Raw genomic sequence first — 20,483 nt, forward strand, 5'->3', positions numbered from 1 at the left:
TATGGCATTTGTAACGCGCCTATACACAACTGTTTCAAGGCACGACAGGGCAAGGAAGGTGGAACAGATAGAGGACAGAGACAACGATCTTACTATGCCTAGTGACATTGAGATCGTGCAAGTGCATGGGATGGGGGAGGGGAAAAGTGCCGGGTGAAAGGGGAGGGGCAGTGCTGTACATGGGATCAAAACAATAACAAGTGCGGCCAGCAGGTGACAGGTGCAAGGGTAAGTGCAGACATCAGGTGTCTAAATGTGCAGGTAGGGAGACTGTAGGGTTACAGATACAGACCCAAGTGCAAGGGTTGCCGGCAGGCAGTGCGAGTGTACAACTGGGTGGGCAGGGACCTGGGCCCGAAATCAGAGGGTGGCCAGGTGACCAGTGCAGTATCAGACAGGAAATCAGCAGGGGAGAGGAAGAGAGAATGCAGAAGCAAAGAGGAAGGTCTTGAGGTGCTTCCGGAACCTCAGATGGTTCTCCTCAAGTTTCAGAGAGGGAGGGAGGCTGTTCCAGAGGGAGGCCCCAGCCGAAGAAAGAGATATACCACCAACTCGTTGCTTGGAGAAGCAACTGACCCTGAGGGAGTTGCAGGTGGAGGAGCAAAGAGCTTGAGTAGGAAGGTATTTACAAAGAAAGAGTTGGAGGTATTGAGGACCCAGGCCCCAGAAGGCCTTGTGGACAATGCAGAGGGTCTTGAACTTAATCCTTGCAGCCACTGGGAGCCAATGCAGAGATTTCAGTGCTGGAGAGATACAATCTCTGAGCTTGAGGCCAAGGACAAGTCTCGCAGTCCTGTTTGTGATGAGTTGCAGAGGGCGGAGAGTAGAAGCAGGCAGATGTAGAAAGAGGCTGTTGCAGAAGTCCAGCCTAGAGAGAACCAGAGCTCTAGAGACAGTGAGCTTCTGGCTGAAGGAGAGTAAAGGAAGAATGCCTCTGAGGAGGTGCAGTTGGTAGTTTGACTTCTTAGAGACGCCAGAGATGTGAGGAGAAAAGGAGAGTGTGGAGTCGAAGATGACCCCAAAGTTCTTAGCCTCACAGGTGGGAGCAGGAAAAGGGCCAAGGGAGGCCGGCCAGAGAGTGACAGCAAAAGAGAGATCGAGAAAGATTAGGACATAGGGGAGATTAGGATCAAGGTTAGAGAATCATTTACATGGGTTTTACAATATAAGGGGGTCGTGTGGCCCTCTTTTTTGATAAGGGGGGCCTAAATCAAGAGGGAATATAATATAGAAGCCACAGGGACTTAGGCTACCCCACCTGTCTGACACTGGCCCGGAATGGATCCAGCACACTTTGTACAGATCCCTGTAGGTGGTCTGTGCATAAGAGAACACCCAGATTATATTTCACACAATAACAGTTTTATTCATGTGACTTAAAAAAAGCATTACAAAGCTATCATCCAAAACCTTTTGTTTGCCCGTAATTGCCGGGTAGTAATACACTGTTTAAGGCGTCTCAAATCAAACTCATACAATGAATCTTTGCAGTTTATGCAGTGTGAGTTAGTACATCTGGTGACTTTAAAATGTGGTATAGTTGTCTTAACATCTGTCTAGTCGACACTCATTGGTGTTTCTGGCACCCTGTGGGTAACTAGTCTCCTGGTGCCGTCTTCAGGACAAGTGTAGGGGAATTGGTGGTGTCATCAATGTATCACAAAGTTGGGACATCTAAAGGTAAGGAGGTACAAATTAAAAAATGGGTATGTCTCTACAGGGACCGTGGTGCCTGGAAATTGTGCTGGGCTGTATCCTACCTGAGCCATTTCTTTACAGTGTCACAGGTTGGTGAAGAAAACAGTTCAAAAACATTTTGAGTTCTTATGTCTCTTATGCACAGACCAGACCATACCAGCCGCATAGAGGTCTACAAAAACAATGGCAAAGAACTTAGCCAACAACTCAAAAAAACGCAAGTATCCCTCCAAGATTATTAGGAATTCCATGAAGAGCGTCTGCAACACCAGTCGAGAAACAGGTCTTACAAAAGTAGCCAAAACCAAAGAAGACAAAATAACTTGCATCACATCCTTTTTCCCTATAAGTAACGACCTCAGGAGAGTGATCCTGAAACACAGGAAGATCACACAGTCTGATGACTTTAAACCTATTACCCCCAGATTTGCGTTCAAAAGGATGTCAAATCTGAGGGACAAACTGGTACACACTTATCGGTTCAGAAAAGAATTACCATCTAACCAAGAGACCCTATGGAATCTCTCACCCTTAGTGGGACAATTTAAATGTGGCCATTGCTCAGTATGTCAACTAACAAGCAATATAAAACAGATCGACATTAAGGGATGCACCTGGTATCTTTAAAACCTTTACGAACTGTCAGACCAAATGGGTTGTGTATGGTATAAAATGTCCTTGCGGACTATTATACATTGGTAAGACCACAAGATCTGTCAAACTACGTATACGTGAACACGGGTCAGCTGTTAAAAATGAAATCATAGATGAACCCCTGGTGGCTCACTTTAAACAAGTAAAACACACACATAATGACATGTATTGGTTTGTGCTTCAGACAATAACATAACATCCACGGGGGGCGACACAGATCTGGCCCTTAAAAAACTAGAACAGAAGTGGATCTATGACTTAGACATGGCCAAAACGGGTCTTAATGTTTCTGTGGAATGGAATGTATTCATACATAAACCCACTACACCCTGGTCCTTTATCAGCTACCACGTTCCTTTTGTAGCCTTTCACATCCATTGGCCAACATTGAGTTACCATTTTCTCAACTTCGTGTTTATCGTACACAGCCTTTACTAATTAGATTGGATCATTAGCATGCTGTTCCACTATCCTGTGCTTTTCTCACATTTATACAGCACATTATACACTGCTCCGTGTTGTCCCGCACCAGTATGGTGCACTTCTTTGACCACCAAAGATGGCGTTGTGGTCGGCACATTCATATGCTGCTGGGAGCATCCTCAAACGTTCTCCACGCAGCACACATCTATCCATTGTTTAGGTTTGGCACCACACATGACCATCCTTAGATCACGTGTTAACCTGGTGTCTCGGTATTGGTCAGGAAACACATCTGTCTCGCCCAGGTTGAATTGCTTCGTCCCGCTCAAGTCATCACAAACTAGAACGGATAGACTCCCTACGGTGAACAAATCCGGACAGCCCAGTGCCGCCCCCTGACAATACGCTAAGCACTTGCGTGAGCACGCTATGTGTTTCTGACAGACGGTCCCTTCACTTTCAGTTAACACATTCGACATAACAGGTGAGCGTTGCCCTAGAGTATGCACAACAAATCCCAAAACTGCGCAGTGCCACTGGCTGTGCTAGAACTTATAATGATCCATCCTTGTTCCATATTGATTTTGCCAGGATGGTACACTTGCTGTGGAACACCCAATAATAAAGAACTGGATACTATACAGTGTGGGGTTACAAGCGCCTGTGTCTTCATACAGGTAATCTTTTTAAATGAGCACAATGCCGCTTCTTTCCAGCAAGAACCTGCATTACCTCCACGTCTACTCTTCCTCGTCCCAGTACTTACTTCATGAGGCCCCTGCCTCCGACACAGGACCTTCTTCCATTTCTTTAAATTCCTATAACTCCTCCCCCACATCCACGTCACTCAGTTTAATTTTTCCTGCCTCTGGCAGGTTGGACTTTTTCTTCCTGGTGCAGGGCACTGGGGAGCACTGATTGCTGGCCCCCTGGGGGGGGGGGCTGTGTGGCGGGGCCCTCGGCTCCCTCAGGTGCGGCGCTGCTCCTGGGCCAGCTGCGGGGATTGGGGTCACAGTTGAGCGGGATTGCCTCGCTCGGTTCTTTGCTGGGCTCCGGACCGCAGCGTGAGCATTGTGTCCTGGGTCCTGCACGGCCCGGGGGAAGGTAAGGAGAGGGGAGGACTGGGCTTGATGTTTTTCCCCTCTCCTCCTGTTTTTGGCCATCTTGATTCAACAGGCCTTTTCCTCGTGCTCTGTGTACACATCTTTATTGGAAATGATGGCAAGCTCTTGGCAGTATGGGCTAGCCTTCTCTTTTGTTGTGTGGCCTCTCTGTTTCTTGTCGTGCGGTGACAGTGGCAGAGAGTCTTTGAAATTGCGGGGGCTCTGTTCTGTCGCAGGCATGTCACATACCACCCGCTCCTCAGACACACACAGCTCAGGATGCACCGGATGTTAGCTGCATCCTCTGGGAGAAGGTAAGGAGAGGGGAGGACTGTGCTTGATATTTTTCCCCTCTCCTGCTGGTATGGCCATCTTGACTCCTTCAACATGCAGTTTCCTGGTGCTTTGTGTACACATCTTTATTAGAAATGATGGCAAGCACTTGGCAGTATGGGCTAAGTCTTCCCTTTTGTTGTGAGGCCTCTCTGCTTCTTGTCGTGGGGTGACTGTGGCAGAGTGTATTTGAAAGTGCGGTGGCTCTGTTCTGTCGCAGGCATGTCACATACCACCTGCTCCTCAGACATACACAGCCGAGGATGCACCGGATGTTAGCTGCATCCTCTGGGAGAAGGTAAGGAGAGGGGAGGACTGTGCTTGATATTTTTCCCCTCTCCTGCTGGTATGGCCATCTTGGCTCCTTCAACATTCCGTTTCCTCGTGCTCTGTGTACACATCTTTATTGGAAATAATGGAAAGCACTTGACAGTATGGGCTAGCCTTCCCTTTTTGTTGTGAGGCCTCTCTGCTTCTTGTCGTGGGGTGACAGTGGCAGAGAGTCTTTGAAAGTGCGGGGGGCTCTGTTCTGTCACAGGCATGTCACATACCACCCGCTCCTCAGACACACGCAGCCCAGGATGCACCGGATCTTGGCTGCATTCTTTGCGTGCAGCCTGTGAAAACGGCACAGATTTGGACACGTCTGCAAGCGTCCGGAAGGGTACCGGCCTGGAATAGTCTACACTTCGGGTTCGAGTCTCTACGGTGCTGACTCGGCCCTTCATCCTTTCTAGACCGACGCATTGGAACGATTTAGAGCTTGGGGCTACCAGCTACTGGATACAGGGCTCAAGCCACCTCTCAGTCATGTGGCGAGTTAGTGGTGTGTTTGGGTCTGTGCTAGCTATGGACGCAGACTCCTTGTCCTGTCCTCTTCCTCTGAACTGCACGAGGGAAGGTCAAAGGAGATTGTTTTCTTTTCCCTTGTCCAGCATGGAATTATAGAAAATGCATCATGGAAGTAATGGCTATTCAGAGGGTTCCCAGTGTCTCTTCTTTTAGGGCCTAGGTCCTCCGGTGCCGACGTGTTGCTTTCACGCCTCCTCTCAGACTTGTATGGCACATGGTGGCACATGTCTGTGCTTAGAGGGGTTCTCAGAGCCCCTGGTGCCGGTGGAGGGGGATGTCACTTCAGTGGGTTTTTCCAGTGTAGGTATACCCCAGGTGGGGGGTTGTCTTTGATGTCTGCTATCCGGGATGGATTGCTTTGCCCCGCTTTGTGACAGTACTCTGCCCTTTTTGACGCCAGCCCAGTGGCTCCTCTGTCGGCTGCGGGGGCCATGGTCTGCTGGACTTCTGGGCTGTCCTGTATCTTCCTTTTGATAAGTCGGATCTTTTTGTGGGCTGACAAGCATGCTGTTATATTGTGGCACAGGCATGCTTCAACGTCCTGTGATTTTCATCTGGTGCAAGTACAGTGACTGGTGGTTTTCCCTGGCTCCTCGTCTCTATCTTCTCGGAGGTGTATGGGACCGGTGGGGTTCGGCTTCCTGGGTAATGGGCTCCTTCCGGAGGGGGGTATCAGTTGCCGTTCCTGTCTCCTCCTTACAGGTTTGCATGGTTAGGACTTTGGTACCCAGCTCACGGTCCAAGTAGTTGGCCATGGGATCCGTTCTCTCCGAACGGTTGTTGTTGGTTACCGTCTTGCCCATTCCTCTCCCTGTTCAGGGTCAAGTTTTCTACTTACGGGTGTTCCTGGTCCCTATGCCTTCTAGGATGTGTCACCTGCTTATGGGTCTCAAGACCCTGCACTGCTTGTCCGGACGTCTGGGGAGAGCGTACTCTGGATGTTGTGCAGGGGGGGCGCTTGCATGCTGGTCTGGGCTGGGTTCTCAGAAGGCAGTATGTCTTGGCTCGCCTGTTGCTGAAGTTACGGGGCACATGGCGTCTTGCGTGTTTTCCTTTTCCTTGAGCCCGTCTTCGGTTACGTCCCCTGGTGTCTTATACTCTCTCCCACTGGCTCCCGACGTCTCGGCTTTCGTAGTTTTGTTTTCAGTGTCCCCAGCGCTGCGAGTCTCCCTGCTATGGTGAGGGGGATTTCAGGTCTACAGGCTGAGGTGTGCATGGTCCTTCCTCCTGTGGCCTCTCTTATTACTGACGCCAGCAGAAGGGGTCTACATTGGGGGTCCTCTCAGCTCAAGGGTTGTGAGATCTGGGGAGAGCCGGCGATCATCCAATTGGCAAGAGTTGTGCCATTGTCCAAGCTCTGGTGTACTATGAGGAGTTTCTGGACGGTCAGCGGTTTTGATCCGATTGGACAATATGACGGCCTTGGCATATGTCAACTGCAAAAGGGGTTCCGGCCGCTCCTTGAATGCTCTGGCAGCGCTGATAGGCACCTGGGAGGAATCTCATCTGGTGTCTCTGGTGGCCTCGCGTATCGGAAGGGTGGACAATGTTCAAGCAGATCTTCTCAGACGCCGGTTTTCACTCCTCCGCAGAACTGGTCCTGTTGGCCCAGGTCTTTGCGGTAACCTGTGTCAGTTTGGGGTTCCCGGTTCTAGACCTGTTTGCATCCCTGGCCTCAGGAGAAGTTCCCCTCTTCTGCTCTCGGTTTTAGGCCGGGGGGATTGGGGGATGGACGCCCTCTCTGTACAGTGGCCTTGGGGTTTTCCTTTATGCCTTTCCGCCTATTCCCCTTCTGCCCCGGGTGGTTTGGCGCATCACAGTATCCAGGGTGATTGTGTTGTTGTTAGCTCAGTTCTGGTCCCGCCGGAGTTGGCTCCCCTCTCTGTTGGAGCTGCAGTCCTAGGAACCTTGGCTGGTTCCGAGGTGGCCGTGTCCCCTTCAAGGGGATCTGCGGTTGGAATTCCAATGGATGCTATGGGCAGTGTGGCTATTGCTCAGTCTAGGTTGATAGCTGAGGGTTTCTCAGATCCTGTAGTTGAGTACATAATGGATGCTCTTAGACCCTCCACTCTGAAGGTGTTCGGCAGGCATTGGAGCCATTTCCAAGACTGGTATGGGCGGTCTGGGATCCCTCCCCTGCGTTCATAATTAATATGAATTAAAATATGTTTTTTCATGGTTTCTGGCTCTCGGCTAATACATATGGTGTATTAATAGGCCCGTGTAATTCTGTGGGGTGTTGCTTTTCCGCAACCTGTGTGTTGGGAAACAGATAGCTAGTGGTGGAACATTTTGCTCTTGTTATATGTTTTGGAAGTTGTACAACTGTTATTAGCTCTAGGGACCCGATATGATAGTCTGCAAGCATGTTAAGCCCCTGAGTTGTGACAATGAAAATAATATATACAATGTGTATTATTTCATGCTGGGACATCCTTCCCCCTGTGGGATTGTGTTCACCTATCTGCTCTCCAGCTTACTCCTGTGTTTTCAATGCATTTGCTCATGCGTGTGCCCATGGGGTTTGCATGCCAGCTAACAGAGCTAGAGGGTGCATACGAAATTAAGGGCCAGTCCATCTAAGGCTTCTTATGACCATTAAAGCTTGGATCCCTTGGCTCCAATCTCCACCAGCCTAGATCTGTTGTTTGCTACCTGAGAGGGGAGAAGGTTGATAATAAACAGAAGTCTGAATCTAGTAGAGAAGAAGCACCCTTGTACTTCATGAGGGGTGACCCTCCATGTCCACCTCCATCTACAGCTCCCAACTTCACCTACACCACTCCACTTCATCTCTTTGGCAATCCAAGTCCCTGAAGTATAAAGCACCATTCACCCAGGTAGCCCAGCAGTAGGAGCCTGATCGTCCGTGAGCTGATGGAGCAGCTCACAAGACTCCCTCGCCCTCACAGCACCATCGAGACGTGGCTTGTTGAGGATGAGCTGTTAATGCAGCTGCCCGACATCGACGACGAAATTCACCCGTTTCCACCCTGCATTCCCTATATATTATTTGGGATACACAAATTAGCACGACAAAGGCATTATATTTAGTTTTCACCTTCAACACGGCATTCATTTCATGCCGATTTTCCTATTGCAGACCACGAGGTTTGCACTTGCTAAAATGGCTGCTACCTCCTGAGCCCATCCTCTCTCTAGTACAGAGAGGCACCTTTGGACCCGGATTGGTTGCCTATTTAACCAACCAAGCGCCACCGTCAGGCGCAAGCCGGCCTCCACGAAGGCATACACAAAGGCATCTGACTGAGCTGCAAGAGCGATGAGCGACCCACCCGCTTTATACGATTTACCGGACTGTGCTCTTACAAACAACTACCAGGAACTGAAATCCAGCACACTGTATGCCGGTCTGCACTATGACCCTCCCATAGGCACAGCAAGGTGAGACTCCCCAAGTACCCTACACGGCCCACGAGCCAAACCTCTACCTGACCACTCCAAATGTAATGCATAAAACGGATTATTGTTGCCATTATCCCACTTATGCATGTACCTCCCTCAACTTTGATCATTCCACCCATTATAGCCGCTTCACCAGCTCGAATGGTAATTTCCCCTCTAACTTGTCCATGCTTCCTTGTTGTTGCACACCTCCCGGATCACACGCCAGCCACACCTTGCGAGGCTAGCTACGCACCTCAACCTTAGGCACCCCTTGATGCACTGTATAATGTGAATTTGCATGCTGTTATAACGATTAGATTTGTGCCGATCTTTTTTGTTATATAGCCCCCTCATTGCAAGCATATTACGGTGCCCTACCTATACACGCCAGCCCAGAAGGCCAAGAGGATGGATCTATTAGGCACCAGTTTTTTGTGCATATTCCAATCCCTTGCCAACTTAACTGCACCTGTGCTTTATGTATGCTTCATGCTTTTATGCTACAACCCCAGATAGAATAGACCGACTAGGCATTCGTAACCTCTGTCTGACTATACATTGACTGCTAGCTGTTCTATCCTGAGCCGCATGCATAAATGTTGCTAGTTTAGAAAGTCTAGAGCAATTAAACACGGTTGTCCCACGCTTCTCTAATACATTGCTTGTAACAAAGCACTTGTGCCTATCTCCTATACCCTGCCAACCAAAGTGTAGTAGGAGCCACCTCCCCAGCCCTCACCTTTCTACTCCCATTCATCTAGCATCGACTGGTCTAGTACTCCCTGACACCAGTCCAATATGCCAACTTGGCTCCCCCTCATCATGTTCCCATTCTGCGTTCTTACAAACCACATACCCTACTTGGGTAACCATTATTGGTCTCATAATAACGGTCTTAGTAAACCAGCATGCTCCCGGCACCACCCCATTCCATGTCCTACCCTGTTCCTACCCACTGCACCACCATTCCCAAAAATTACTAGTTATGCCTCCAAGACTATCCCGAATACTAACGTACATGCAAACAGCCCCGACCCAACCTCTCACACTTTGCCTATTGCAGAGAGACATTACATCCCTACCTAAAAATTCTCTCACCCTTTGACGGGTGTAGCAAGACGCCTTCGCTTAAGGTCTCAAACCCTTTTCCACCCCAACTTGGCCAAATATGAACACACACCTCCCAAACTAACTATGCCCAGAGTGCATTCCCCTCATCAAAACCACACACCCAGCCAGAAACCTAACATAATATCCAAACCAGTACCTGACACCCCCAATCAACTACCAACTACTTTCAAAGGCCCCCCATAAATGCCCCCTCCGTAGGGGCTCATGCCGTAGAAATTCACGACCTCATTATGGAATCTCAGCTCGACCTACTAGTAGTCACAGAGTCCTAGCTCCATCAAGCGTCAGGCCCACTACTAACATTCACCATTCCAACAGATTACACCATTCTTAGAACAGACATGACCCACTCACAAGGAGGTGAGCTAAGACTAAACTACAGCCCAGATCTTGTCCCACAGAAAGCATTGAAGGATATGAAACATTGCTCGTAAAATTCCCCATAAATGAAAAAACTACGATCAACTTAATAATAATTTATAGAGCACCCAACCCCAATAATCACCCAGAAACCGACATTCCTCTGCTATTAGCTCCTCTTATAAAACCTAACACAAAATGTATTATTTTGGGAGACCTCAATCTAGGTTTTAACGACAGCCAAGACTCCAAAGCAGTAGCACTTCACTCCTCCCTGAAGGATATGAGTTTCAGCCAACTAGTGAATGCACCCACACACATCAAAGGTAGGACCCTTGACTGGATCCTCTCTCTTATCACACTCATAACTATCAACGCCATCTTCCCTCTTACTACTGACGCCAGAAAACCTAACACCTCTTCTCTCAAAAATCCTAGACTCCACTTCAATCACTAGCGACAACCCCTGCCTCTTAGCAGATACATACCATAACTGTCTCACTGCAACTATTAATGCTATAGCCCCGCTCACTACCAAGACTAAATGCTCAGACAAACGTTCCTGTTTCTGGTTCAATGATGACCTAATTGCCCTCAGAAGAACCAAACGCGCGCTTGAACATGCTACAGAAAGCACCCCACTTCAGAGGCAGAAAAAGCCTACCAAGAGATAAATAAAACCTATAAAACAGCCATTATTACTCACAAATCTAATGTGTATAATACTAGGATCAGCAATGCCATCTCTGATACCAAAGAACTATTTGCTATTCTAAAAGAATTGGAAAACCCGACCCTAGCCATAAATCCAACCATCCCTAGTAAAGAGTGTTGTATCACTATTCAAGACGCACTAGCAGCCAAAATAGAACTACTCCAAAATAAATCACAACCAAAAAACAATCACTAGCTGACAAACCTGCCACTCTCAATCCTACCCGGCCACCTCAGGAGATCACCTGCTCTCCATTCCATTTCACACCAGTTTCCCAAAATGTAGTATTCGACACCATCCCCAAACTCAAAGCTTCCAATTGGAAAGGTGACTCCGTCCCAGTATCAGTAGTCAGATCCTGTGCCCACACTCTCACGCTGTCACGCATTCCACTCCCTCTGGGGATCCCATTCCTCATTCCGGTGCCCCGAACACTCACAGGTTCTCTCTTCGCCCCAGTTGCCACGGCGCCGACTGCCACAAAGCTTGGGTCGGCATGCTCTTTCCCCGCGGAGACGTCTACCCCCTTGGCGTCTTCCGTGGCGGTTGCTAGACTGACTTCTTCCGCGTCACATGACCGCCGCCTTCCGCTCACGTGTTTCTGGACTACACTCACGTGATGCGCTCGCGGGTCATGTGACCGGGTGGAAATAGCAGCGCCAGTATTTAAACGGCTCTGTTGCGGTGCTTAGGTGTTTCTTCGGATTCCTGTACGGCACTACTTACCTCTTGTTTCACCCCTTTTGGATCTTGATCTCGGACTTGTTTTACGGACTGGCAACGGATAACCCTTGGCTTTGGTACTTGTTTTTGGATCATTGTTACAACCACGGACTGCTTCACGGACTCCTACTACGTTCCGCCCTTCTTGTGCGGATTTTGGCATCAGGTGGGCCTGGCACTTGCAACCTTGCTGGGATACTTACATACTGAAAGAACAGCATTGCTGGGTCCCAGAACCTTCCTCATAGGTACACCCGCCAATCCACAGACTCCTTTTGGTAAGAATGTTCCACTTACTTGTTGATTGGTTGTTGTTTCTGTTTTGGCTTGACACTTAACCGGTGTTTCCTTTACAGTGGTTCGGGGTTCCACAAGTACCGCAGTTCCGGAAAGAACATCTCCCACCTGTGGCTTCAAAGGCGGCACAGAGAGTGATCTTGATTCTCTCTGTGCGGCACTTGTGGACAGAGGACTCTTCGGCTACACGACAGTCAAGACACAACACACGCCAATTATTACCAACTTTGTGAACGCATCCTTTAATACTAACCTAGTACCAACAAGTATTAAAGAAGCCTGGGTCACGCCCCTCTTGAAAAAATCTACTTTAGACCCCACTGTGCCCACCAACTACAGGCCAATAACAACCGTCCCATTTCCCCTTAAAATACTGGATAAACTAGCATATAACCAAGTTCAAGCTCACCTCGAACAAAACCATCTCCTTGGCACTAGGTAATCTGGCTTCCGCCCCAACCATAGCACAGAAACGGCATTCCTGGACTTAAAAATCCAGATGGATGCCATCAGAGACTCAGGGAACCTCTGCACCCTCCTCCTACTCGATCTCTCCACAGCGTTCGACCTAGTAGACCATAACAAACTGTGCTCCACACTAGCCAAAGACTTCAATGTCTCCACCGAAGCTACTACCTGGATCAAATCCTTTCTTGCTGACCTAACCTCGAGGGTCTCCATTGGTAAAGAAGCTGCCAACCCTATCACAGTGCCCATAGGGGTCCCTCAAGGCTCCTGCCTCTCACCAACACTTTACAACGCGTATACTAAACTCCTTTTGTCAGCCTTAGATATGGGTGTTATCTACACTAATTCTGCAGATGACACCCCGATCCTCATCCCACTATCGGGAGATTATACTCAAGATACCTACACCATCAACAAAATATATGCCATAATCCAAAACTGGATGGCACTAAATAGCCTCTGTCTCAATGATGAGAAGACTGAGGTTCTCATTGTGGGCGCCCAGTCTAAAATAGCAGCCTTACATGCTGACTACTCATCCATCAATATTGATGGCACCATGATACCTGTGCTCAAGCAAGTAAAAACAATAGGTGTCTACCTAGACGCCAATCTCACCATGACTAAGCACATTAACGCCCTCTCTTCTTCCACATCCTACACCGGCAAACTTATTGCCCTCAGTCACCAATTCTTGACTTCCACCAACTGCATCACACTGGCAAGAGCATTAATTCTATCCAGACTTGACTACTGCAATGTACTCTTTCTGGGCACCTCAGAAGCCAACCTAAATAAACTCCAGCTCATTCAAAATAAAGCCCTTTGCGCAGCCCTTGGAATAAGAAAGTCAGACCACATTTCTAATATCAGAAGAGACCACCACTGGCTCCCCATCAAAGCCAGAGTCACTTTCAAAACCCTGTGCTTCACGTTCAAATGCCTCCACTCAAGTGCCCCTATTTACCTCAACCACGCCATCACCAGAAAAGCATCAATGAGACCCCTTATATCAAACAGCCATTTACTCCCAACAATCCCTCGCTACAAGACTACCAAGGCAGGAGGCAGCAGCTTCCAATACCTAGCCCCCACACATTGGAACACTCTTCCCCTCCTCATCAAAAATGAGGAAACATTCACAGGATTTAAGAAATCCCTGAAAACGTGGCTATTTAACTAAGTCTAACACTCCATACCATGCCTCAGGGAAAATGTCTGCACCTACCTTTCACTGACTCACTGTAAATAGATTTATCATGTATGTTTTGTCTTTATATATCTGCATTGCGTCCGATTGGCACTCCTTAATAACTGTTTTAACCAAGCTGTCTGTAACCTCGCTGTGATACCCAAGGGTCTGGGCGTGTAATAACTGCAATAAAATAGATGTGGAGTAACCTATCAGTTTAGCTCTTGGAAGCAAAGTACTTCAGGGATATGCTAGCAGTGTAGGGGTGCTACTCCAAGGTGTCCCTGTTAGGGAGAATTCTCATTTCTGTGCTAATTCCCTTCAACCTTAGAGACCCCCATTTTAACCCTGTAGTGAGTGAGCCTTTTTCTCACTCATGTGTTTTGATCTGATTTGGATTTATAATTCCTTTGTTTTCGCAGTCTGACAACCTCCATAGGCATCTACTTTTTATATGGCGACACACAGCACATTCAATGCAGTGTCACAGAGAAATCCTTAAGATTTCTCTTAAGGTTTAAATACCTTTTCTTGGGTGAGCTACAGCTCCCAAGTATAGTAAAGGGAAATTGACGGTGGTTACATTTTTCTCTTTGTAGGTCCAGCACACCCCATCTTATGTGGAGTGCTGGGGTATTACTTAGTAGCCCCTTTTCCTACTTACTCATGTAACTTTTTTTATGTTACCCTCCCATCTTTAAATGGCTGGTGGCAGTGGTTTAAGTTTCCTATCATTGTGCTTTTCTACCGCGGATTGAATCCTCAGCTGCAGTGCAGCACCCATGGTGACTATTTTGTCAAAATGGCCCCAGTCTTCTTTTTTCGCCATTTCTTGTTTGTGAGGTCTTTCTTGGGTTTTAATCTGTGCACCAAACCAGGTTTAAGCCCTTTGTTTGTTTTGCCTTTGGCAGGCTTCAGTGCTGAAACCCGCCTCTGGCTCCAGTGTGTCTGGAAGGGCAGGAAGACCGGGAGGTGGCCGAAACTCCCCTGTCCTTGGTCTCCTTGGCTACCTGAATGCACCCAGTCCTGATTGGCTGGCTGGCTGTCCTTGCAGGACGGCCAACCTGCTGTGTGAGTGACAGCTAGGCTGTGCATGAATGGGAGAAACCTGCATAAAAGGTGAGGCTTCTTGGATTGAAGACCGAGTCGACCACTGGAAGAAACATCCGATGAAGGAATCGTGAAGAGAAGCTTGCTGCATTCTCCTGGACCGCTGAACTGCACGGTGAAGCCCTGCTGCTTTGCTGAAACTCCTTTTCCTAATCGATAAAAGAAGCTCCGGAAGGGGCAACTTTTTCCCTTGGGTTCTATGGACCAACTAACCCAAAGACAAACTTTGCTGGACGACCTTCCCTAACTGGCTGTACTTCTTTGCTGCTGCTGGAACCGAGGGCCAGGGTCGAGAAATCCACAGTCGAGTGCAAAGTCTGTAAGCCGGCCGAAAGCTCCAGGAGTCTCCTGAGGGCCCTCACGAAGCAGGACGACCCAAGCTCGAGTCACCTCACCAGAGTGCTGGACTCAAGGAGTGAAGGAAGCCCAACCGGTATCCAAGAACCGCAGTGGTGCTGTTGACCGAGCGCTGAAACCGCAAAGTGCTGCTGATCTGAAAAGAGCACGTAGCTGCCGCCTACCTACTAACTGCTGTGCAGACGTCCTCCCTCTTGTCCCCACGACTCAGGCCCAGAAAACAGGATCTGCAACACTGCAACCAAGACAGAAGCCAGCTGGATCCTCTTCTTCTAACCTAAGGTACTTTTCTGACTAAGGGGTACTTACCTCTTTGTAGCTTGCTTTTCTCAGTTGAGACTTGCAGTAGCTGCTTTCTAGAGTTGGTTCTAACTCTAACTTTTACAAGTGTAACAGCTTGTGGCCCAACAGTGATTTTCAACAACAAACCCTCTAACATTGTGCAAGACTCCGCTCCATGGACTTTGTTCCAAATGGACTTTGGCTGTCCTGGCTCCCTGCAGACTCTTCCAATCCATTGGGCCTCATTACGACTCAGGCGGTAAGGGGTTTACGGCGGCGTAAACAGCGCCGACCCTTACCGCCTGATTCCGAGGTCCCTTAGCGCCATGGAGGTTTTAACACCTGCAGGTGTTAAAATCCATGGCGCTAAGGGACCTTGATGTTAATTATGCCACCGTAATTTACGGTGGCGTAATTAACGCCTTCCCCACTCCCATTATGCCCTATGGGGCAAAAATGGGAATGGGGAAGGTTAAATGGGGATTGGGGACTTACCGCCCCGCCAACCTCGGAATGGGGCGGTAAGTCCGCCAACCACCATGGCGTAAACGTAGTTTACGCCATGGTGGTAAAGGTACGACCCAGGCGGTAATTTACCGCCTGGGTCGTAATGAGGCCCATTGACTTTGATTCTTACTGTCACTCATAGGTGATACATTGGTTTCTTTAAACTGATATTGCTGGGAAAGGTTTTTATCTAGACTTCATTGGGAGATTTAAAAAGTGCTCACATGCTCTGAGAACCTGTTAACCCTTTTTCCTTCCCTTAACCTTGCCTTTTTGCCAACCTCAGAATTTTACCAAGTACAAAAGTGATATATAAATGCCAATACTGTCCTAATTAGTGAAGTCACCTCAGGGTGTAGGAAGTGTGCATGAAGCATCTCTAAAGAGTATCTACTTGCTTTGACTTGATTCTGAGAACGTATTTTGAAGTGTATTGTTATTGTTGTACATTGTCCTTTTTAAAGAATGCTTATTTAAAACGCACCAGTAAATAAATAAATTATTATTTTACTAGAAAACCTTGAGTGTAAGTGTTATTTGGATACTTGTGTTTGTGAATTTCGATACTACAGCTCTACAGCTCACATTTACCCCTCTTGAGATAGGTCTGGCTGCTCAGTCGCTCTACCAACTTGTGTAGTACAGACCTATACCAATAGCTGGTTTACCTAATACCAAGAGGCCAGGACTGGTGTAGTCTCACACAGGGTTACTGCATCAATTCTTGCCTAACAGTCCCCCGAATTGCCCTGTTTGAAGTGGGTTCATGCTTCTAATAGGGAGAATCAAATCACTGATGGGTGTCCACCACTTCATTTACCACTTAATCCCAATGCAAAATTGAACTCTGGGTGACAGAGGTTAATAATGCTTTAGATCATGAAAAGAAACAAGCATAGTTGATCACCTTACTTAGTGAGGTTTTGCCACAGCATGTTGCAATCCTCTTTGAGGTGAGGAGATCCCAACAGTTGTACAAGGTACCTTCTCCATTTGTTCTAGTGAAAAGAACCCTGCAACCAGTAGCCGCTGCCAGCCTGCTTGCCCCTGGCCCGATCCCCTGGATGCAGTGCTGGAGGGGCTGAGTCTGTCTTGGCCCAACAAGCAGATCACTTGGCTGGAGGCATTGGCCCATGGGAGGTGGGTCTAGACTATAGTACCTACGTTTTCGGAGAGAGCACACGGTGAACATCCACCTGACCTACCTTTGGATGAGATGGTCTGTTATTGATTGTTGCAGGGTTCTATGTTGCTATTTATTCTTCAAATCTTTTTATTGAACAACCAGTAGACCAAACACAACAACAATTGCACGTCCATGCGTTTCATCATAAAGAAATAGCTGATCACTCCAACCTCCATAACACATCATTTGTTTTTAATTTGCCATACTCCACGCCATCTCGGGAGGATAGCTCAGGGGCAACGTGCTCACCTTGGAAGCAAGACGACCCGGAGGAACACTGGTTCGATCCCCAGGTCCGCGCTTAGAAACCTCTGGGTATTAAGCGCGTCATAAATAACCTATCATATCATTTCACTGAAAACACCTGTAAAGTTTTCACTCCTAACAAATGAAGTGTACGCCAGGGAGCATGTAGGGGAACCAAGGAGGTGGAGCTAGAGGAGGAAAGGTGGAGAAACGTACACATTCGTGAACCTCGCCCTAGAAAACCCCAAATAACAGTAGTCTTCACCTATTCCACAGTTCCTAAACACCAGGAACAAGAAACCATCCAGCAAGCCTAGCCAGTCCGATAGCTTCTGTGCAGAGCCTGCTGACGCAGGTTCTCAAACTCAGCCTTTCATCCTTCTGAGGTCGATAAATGAGCACCACACACCGTGGATAATAATAAGCAGCGCTCATATACCTGAGGGTTTTTAGCGCTATATAAATGCTAAATTATTATGATTATTATCTACATAAACATCAGGTCACGTATAATGAACAAATGAGAACAGTAGTTTATACCACTTCTTGTAGCCACATGTCTACTTCCACATATTGATCATACAAGTGCTCTCCGGTTTGGTTCAATTTCACATTTATTTATTAATTACATTTAATGTAACGCCCAGACCCGGAGGTATCATGGCTTTGGGACAGAGAATAGGCAAGTAGGAAAGGTCACACAGGCTTAGTCATATTTGTTTAACAACCTGGTTTTTAACCGTTTTTTTAAGGTTGTGTAGGACTGTTCATTTTTAATAAGCGGTGGTAAAGAGTTCGGTTCCATGTCTTTTCATTGAACAATGTTTCATTGAAAGATGTTTCATTGTTTCATCGAAACACTTTTCATCTAAAGTAGATTAATGACATTTTATTTATGGGGAGTCCCCAAACCCCTGTTTTCTGCCCTAAAACACCCCAAACATTCCAAAATATTTATTATGCCCCAAATGTAACCCTTTATCGCACCCAAACATACATACATATATTTTAAATAGGAACATGTTTCAATTAAATATTTTTTCGATGAAAAAAGTTTTCAATTAAAAATTTTCGATGAAACATCTTTCACTGAAAATGTTTTCAATGAAAAGACTGTATACCAAGAGTTCCAAAGGGTGGGCGCTGTGACACATAAACTGACGCCACCTGCTCTTCTTTCTGTAATGAGGGATGCATAGTGCGGTACTGGATGCTGATCTCAGTGAGTGCACATGTTTTTTCGTGGTGATGGTGATGTTGAGGTATTCAGGGGCATCTTTGTAAATGCAGCGGTGAGCAATTTTTAAAGTGGATAGAGGCTTTAATGGGTAGCTAGTGTACTTCTCGTCAGGTAGCAGAGATGTGGTCTGATCTGTTTAAGCCCAAAGCAGCGCACAGAGCTTTGTTCTGCAGCAGTTGGAGCTTAGCCAAGTTAGATGCAGTAGTACCCATCAGTCGAACGTTGCAGTAGTCTAGTTTGCTCAGGATGGGAGTTCTGGCGAGTGTAAGACAATTGCTGGGAGAGAGAAATTATCTGCTCAGGGATATGAGTTTGGAGGTATGGGCTGTGATTGACGCTAGTGCATTAATATGTCTGGTCATGGACAGCTCTGCTTCAAGGAGTATACCCAGGGTTTTAACATGCTTTAGGACCGTTATGTCAGAGCCATCAAGGCAGAAAGTTGAGGAGGCTATCTCAAGGTTTTTTAGACAGAAAGGTGAACCTACGATGAGCAGCTCTGTTTTGTCATCGTTAAGACAGAGATTATGGGAGGCCATCCAGTTTTGGATTATACTGTATGTACTGTTTATAGTAATAGTCACAGGTGTGATTGCCTAAGATGGGAATGAGGAATTGTGTGTCATCTACAAAGTTAGTGTAGATGATTCAGAGGGAATCAAGCAGATTGAAGAGTGGCTTAGTGTATGTATTGTAGAGGGTGGGAGGAGCCTTGGGGGATGCCAAAAGGTACCAGGATGGGATCTGCGACTGCCTCACCAATGAAAACCCTTGAGGTGCGGTCACTAAGGAAGGATTTAATCCAGGTTGTGGCCTCATATGAGAAGTGTTAGTGAGCGCTGAGGTGCTGGCAGAGTGTTTCATGATCCTCGAAGTCAAATGCTGCAGAGAAATAAAAGAGGAGGAGAATAGCTAGATTCCCTGGATCACAGATCGTATCCATTTGGATTTTTAAGTCAAGCAGTGCATGCAGTTTCGGTGCAATGTTTCGGTCGCAAGCCAGATTGGCTAGCACCCAACAGGTGGTGGTGTTCTAGGTAAAGTTGTACTTGGGAGTAGGCTACCCGGTCTAGAATTTTGAGTAGGAAGGGGACCGTGGTGATGGGACGAAAGTTGGTGGGGATAGAGGGGTCGAGTGATGGTTTCTTTAGAAGTGGGGTCACCAAAGCTGATTTTATGCTGTTGGGGGCCTCACTGGAGGTGAAGGAGGCATCCACGAAATCTGTGATGATTGGTGTCAAAGTGGGTGCACAGAGTTTGACTATATGTGCTGGACAGGTGTCGCCCTTGCAGTTGGAGGGTTTTAAGGCATGTAGAGTTTCTAGAACCTTCTCTTGTGTGATTTCCGCAGAAGAGAATAACGGGGGCTAAGGGGGTTTGACCGCGAGTATGCACTCCGGTTTCGCAAAGGTGGAGGTTTGGCAGCGAGAAGTGCATTTTTAATCGATATTTTCACCCATAGTAAGTCGATTTTGTTACAGAGAGCGGCTTGAATGGTGGAGCACCATGCTTTATCAGCCAGGGTTGTGGCTGTTGAGGGGGTTGGGTTTTCTAGCTCTCTTAGGATGGTAAATAGTTCTTTGGAGTTGGATTCAGCATGGGAGATTCCATTGTCCAGGAAACTGCACTGCACTGCACTAACTGCTTTGTTAAAGGACCAAGTCTTTATTTTATTGGCTAGTCCAATAAAATACTCAATTCTATCTCCACACTTCCCTAACCATCAGCATGTTCTTCATCTGCTTTCATACTATAGGTGATAAAAAAAAGCAGCACTCCTCATTTGTCATAAGAAATCTGCTTCTTTGTTGCTGCTGTCCATAACAGCACATGCCACATTTCAGGGTGCTTGAGAATTGCTAGGACTCTGCTCAATGCTGTAGGTGGTAGCCAGAAGGTTCATGTGACTTTGGAGGACCCATCCAGGGTGGATATCTTCCTCGCAAAGGCCTCTTTCCTGTTGAGATTCTGGAGGCCAGGCAGGCATCCATGCAAGCCATTGTTGCCTCTAGAGCATCAGACTTCTGATGACAACTGTTGGCCGAGTTCATGATGCTGCTTTAACCCTCAGATATGATTATCGCCAAAGTCCATCCTCCTCTCTACTGGCACACACCACCTCCTAGCGTGGAGCCTCTCTCTTATCCATGGCGGTTGTGGGAATCATCTTCCTGACACAGCCCCACCAGGTACAGCTT

General features: G+C 47.5%; 1 protein-coding gene across 3 annotated transcripts in view; it reads right to left on the bottom strand.

Moving 5' to 3' along the window:
* LOC138530222 (guanylate-binding protein 1-like) overlaps positions 1-20,483 on the bottom strand; it is an 865,941-nt gene that overhangs the window by 179,142 nt on the left and 666,316 nt on the right. The gene's annotated exons all lie outside the window — the stretch shown is intronic.

This window comes from Ambystoma mexicanum, chromosome 1q (assembly GCF_040938575.1).
Source record: "Ambystoma mexicanum isolate Mex_15411 chromosome 1q, UKY_AmexF1_1, whole genome shotgun sequence".
NCBI lineage: Eukaryota > Metazoa > Chordata > Amphibia > Caudata > Ambystomatidae > Ambystoma > Ambystoma mexicanum.